Raw genomic sequence first — 5,567 nt, forward strand, 5'->3', positions numbered from 1 at the left:
ATGTAATGTATGTAATGTATGTGACTGTGTATGTAATGTATGTGGCTGTGTATGTAATGTATGTGGCTGTGTATGTAGTGGATGTGGCTGTGTATGTAATGTATGTGACTGTATATGTAATGTATGTGACTGTGTATGTAATGTATGTAATGTATGTGACTGTGTATGTAATGTATGTGGCTGTGTATGTAATGTATGTAATATATGTGGCTGTGTATACAATGTATGTGGCTGTGTATGTAATGTATGTGGCTGTGTATGTATGTAATGTATGTGGCTGTGTATGTAATGTATGTGGCTGTGTATGTAATGTATGTGGCTGTGTATACAATGTATGTGGCTGTGTAGGTAATGTATGTAATATATGTGGCTGTGTATACAATGTATGTGGCTGTGTATGTAATGTATGTGGCTGTGTATACAATGTATGTGGCTGTGTATGTATACAATGTATGTGACTGTGTATGTAGTGGATGTGGCTGTGTATGTAATGTATGTGACTGTGTATACAATGTATGTGGCTGTGTATGTAATGTATGTAATGTATGTGGGTAAGTATACAATGTATGTGGCTGTGTATGTAATGTATGTGACTGTGTATGTAATGTATGTAATGTATGTGGGTAAGTATACAATGTATGTGGCTGTGTATGTAATGTATGTAATGTGTGTGACTGTGTATGTAATGTATGTAATGTATGTGACTGTGTATGTAATGTATGTGGCTGTGTATGTATGTAATGTATGTGGCTGTGTATGTAATGTATGTGGCTGTATATGTATGTAATGGATGTGATGTATGTGTATGTAATGTATATAATGTATGTGATGTATGTGTATGTAATGTATATAATGTATGTGATGTATGTGATGTATGTGTATGTAATGTATGTGTATGTATGTGTATGTAATGTATGTGTATGTAATGTATGTGTATGTGATGTATGTGTATGTAATGTATGTGTATGTAATGTATATAATGTATGTGTATGTAATGTATGTAATGTATATAATGTATGTGTATGTAATGTAATGTATATAATGTATGTGTATGTAATGTATGTGATGTATGTGTATGTAATGTATGTGATGTATGTAATGGATGTGATGGATGTGTATGTAATGTATGTAATATATGTGTATGTAATGTATGTGTATGTGATGTATGTAACGTATGTGTATGTAATGTATATAATGTATGTGTATGTAATGTATGTAATGTATGTGTATGTGATGTATGTGTATGTAATGTATGTGTATGTAATGTATATAATGTATGTGTATGTAATGTATGTAATGTATAAAATGTATGTGTATGTAATGTATGTGTATGTAATGTATATAATGTATGTGTATGTAATGTATATAATGTATGTGTATGTAATGTATGTGATGTATGTGTATGTAATGTATGTGATGTATGTAATGTATGTAATGTATGTGATGGATGTGTATGTAATGTATGTAATGTATGTGTATGTGATGTATGTGTATGTAATGTATGTAATGTATGTGTATGTGATGTATGTAACGTATGTGTATGTAATGTATATAATGTATGTGTATGTAATGTATGTAATGTATGTGGCTGTGTATGTAATGTATGTGACTGTGTATGTAATGTATGTAATGTATGTGGCTAAGTATACAATGTATGTGGCTGTGTATGTAATGTATGTAATGTGTATACAATGTATGTAATGTATGTGTATGTAATGTATGTGATGTATGTAATGTATGTGACTGTGTATGTAATGTATGTAATGTATGTGACTGTGTATGTAATGTATGTGGGTAAGTATACAATGTATGTGGCTGTGTATGTATGTAATGTATGTGGCTGTGTATGTATGTAATGGATGTGATGTATGTGTATGTAAAGTATATAATGTATGTGATGTATGTGTATGTAATGTATATAATGTATGTGATGTATGTGATGTATGTGTATGTAATGTATGTGTATGTATGTAATGTATGTGTATGTGATGTATATAATGTATGTGTATGTAATGTATGTAATGTATATAATGTATGTGTATGTAATGTATGTGTATGTAATGTATATAATGTATGTGTATGTAATGTATGTAATGTATGTGATGTATGTGTATGTAATGTATGTGATGTATGTGTATGTAATGTATGTAATGTATGTGATGTATGTGTATGTAATGTATGTAATGTATGTGTATGTGATGTATGTAACGTATGTGTATGTAATGTATATAATGTATGTGTATGTAATGTGATGTATGTGTATGTAATGTATGTGATGTATGTAATGTATGTGATGTATGTAATGTATGTGATGTATGTGTATGTAATGTATGTAATGTATATAATGTATGTGTATGTAATGTATGTAATGTATGTGATGTATGTGTATGTAATGTATGTGATGTATGTAATGTATGTGTATGTAATGTATGTAATGTATGTGTATGTGATGTATGTGTATGTAATGTATGTGTATGTGATGTATGTAACGTATGTGTATGTAATGTATATAATGTATGTGTATGTAATGTATGTAATGTATGTGATGTATGTGTATGTAATGTATGTGATGTATGTGTATGTGATGTATGTGTATGTAATGTATGTAATGTATGTGTATGTGATGTATGTGTATGTAATGTATGTAATGTATGTGATGTATGTGTATGTGATGTATGTGTATGTAATGTATGTCTATGTAATGTATATAATGTATGTGATGTATGTGTATGTAATGTATATAATGTATGTGATGTATGTGTATGTAATGTATGTAATGTATGTGTATGTGATGTATGTGTATGTAATGTATGTGTATGTAATGTATGTAATGTATGTGATGTATGTGATGTATGTGATCTATGTGTATGTAATGTATGTGTACGTGATGTATGTGTATGTAATGTATGTGTATGTAATGTATGTGTATGTAATGTATGTAATGTATGTGATGTATGTGTATGTAATGTATGTGATGTATGTGTATGTAATGTATGTAATGTATGTGATGTATGTGTATGTAATGTATGTAATGTATGTGTATGTGATGTATGTAACGTATGTGTATGTAATGTATATAATGTATGTGTATGTAATGTATGTAATGTATGTGATGTATGTGTATGTGATGTATGTGTATGTAATGTATATAATGTATGTGTATGTAATGTATATAATGTATGTGTATGTAATGTGATGTATGTGTATGTAATGTATGTGATGTATGTAATGTATGTGATGTATGTGTATGTAATGTATGTAATGTATATAATGTATGTGTATGTAATGTATGTAATGTATGTGATGTATGTGTATGTAATGTATGTGATGTATGTAATGTATGTGATGTATGTGTATGTAATGTATGTAATGTATGTGTATGTGATGTATGTGTATGTAATGTATGTGTATGTGATGTATGTAACGTATGTGTATGTAATGTATATAATGTATGTGTATGTAATGTATGTAATGTATGTGATGTATGTGTATGTAATGTATGTGATGTATGTGTATGTGATGTATGTGTATGTAATGTATGTAATGTATGTGTATGTGATGTATGGGTATGTAATGTATGTAATGTATGTGATGTATGTGTATGTAATGTATATAATGTATGTGATGTATGTGTATGTAATGTATGTAATGTATGTGTATGTAATGTATGTAATGTATGTGATGTATGTAATGTATGTGATGTATGTGTATGTAATGTATGTGTATGTAATGTATGTAATGTATGTGATGTATGTAATGTATGTGATGTATGTGTATGTAATGTATGTGTATGTAATGTATGTGATGTATGTGTATGTAATGTATGTAATGTATATAATGTATGTGTATGTAATGTATGTGTATGTAATGTATGTAATGTATGTGTATGTAATGTATGTGTATGTAATGTATGTGTATGTAATGTATGTAATGTATGTGATGTATGTGATGTATGTGATCTATGTGTATGTAATGTATGTGTACGTGATGTATGTGTATGTAATGTATGTGTATGTAATGTATGTAATGTATGTGATGTATGTGTATGTAATGTATGTAATGTATGTGATGTATGTGTATGTAATGTATGTGATGTATGTGTATGTGATGTATGTAATGTATGTGATGTATGTGTATGTGTATGTGATGTATGTGTATGTGATGTATGTGTATGTAATGTATATAATGTATGTAATGTATGTGATGTATGTGTATGTAATGTATGTGATGTATGTGTATGTAGTGTATGTGATGTATGTGTATGTAATGTATGTAATGTATGTGTATGTAATGTATGTAATGTATGTGATGTATGTGTATGTGATGTATGTGTATGTAATGTATGTCTATGTAATGTATATAATGTATGTGATGTATGTGTATGTAATGTATATAATGTATGTGATGTATGTGTATGTAATGTATGTAATGTATGTGATGTATGTGTATGTAATGTATGTAATGTATGTGTATGTGATGTATGTGTATGTAATGTATGTGTATGTGATGTATGTGTATGTAATGTATGTGTATGTAATGTATGTGATGTATGTGTATGTGATGTATGTAATGTATGTAATGTATGTGATGTATGTGTATGTAATGTATGTAATGTATGTGATGTATGTGTATGTAATGTATGTGATGTATGTGATGTATGTGTATGTAATGTATGTAATGTATGTGATGTATGTGTATGTAATGTATGTGATGTATGTGTATGTGATGTATGTAATGTATGTGATGTATGTGTATGTGTATGTGATGTATGTGTATGTAATGTATGTGTATGTGATGTATGTGTATGTAATGTATGTGATGTATGTGTATGTAATGTATGTGATGTATGTGTATGTAATGTATGTGATGTATGTGTATGTGATGTACGTGTATGTAATGTATGTGATGTATGTGTATGTGATGTATGTGTATGTAATGTATGTAATGTATGTGTATGTAATGTATGTAATGTATGTGATGTATGTGTATGTGATGTACGTGTATGTAATGTATGTGATGTATGTGTATGTGATGTATGTGTATGTAATGTATGTGTATGTAATGTATGTGATGGATGTGTATGTAATGTATGTGATGTATGTGTATGTGATGTATGTGTATGTGATGTATGTGTATGTAATGTATGTAATGTATGTGTATGTAATGTATGTAATGTATGTGTATGTAATGTATGTGATGTATGTGTATGTGATGTATGTGTATGTAATGTATGTAATGTATGTGTATGTAATGTATGTGGCTGTGTATGTAATGTATGTGTATGTAATGTATGTAATGTATGTGTATGTAATGTATGTGATGTATGTGTATATAATGTATGTAATGTATGTGATGTATGTGTATGTGATGGATGTGTATGTAATGTATGTGATGTATGTGATGTATGTGTATGTAATGTATGTAATGTATGTGATGTATGTGTATGTAATGTATGTGTATGTAATGTATGTGTATGTAATGTATGTGTATGTAATGTATGTGATGTATGTAATGTATGTGATGTATGTAATGTATGTAATGTATGTGTATGTGATGTATGTAATGTA

Source organism: Dendropsophus ebraccatus, chromosome 13 (genome assembly GCF_027789765.1).
Source record: "Dendropsophus ebraccatus isolate aDenEbr1 chromosome 13, aDenEbr1.pat, whole genome shotgun sequence".
Taxonomy (NCBI): domain Eukaryota; kingdom Metazoa; phylum Chordata; class Amphibia; order Anura; family Hylidae; genus Dendropsophus; species Dendropsophus ebraccatus.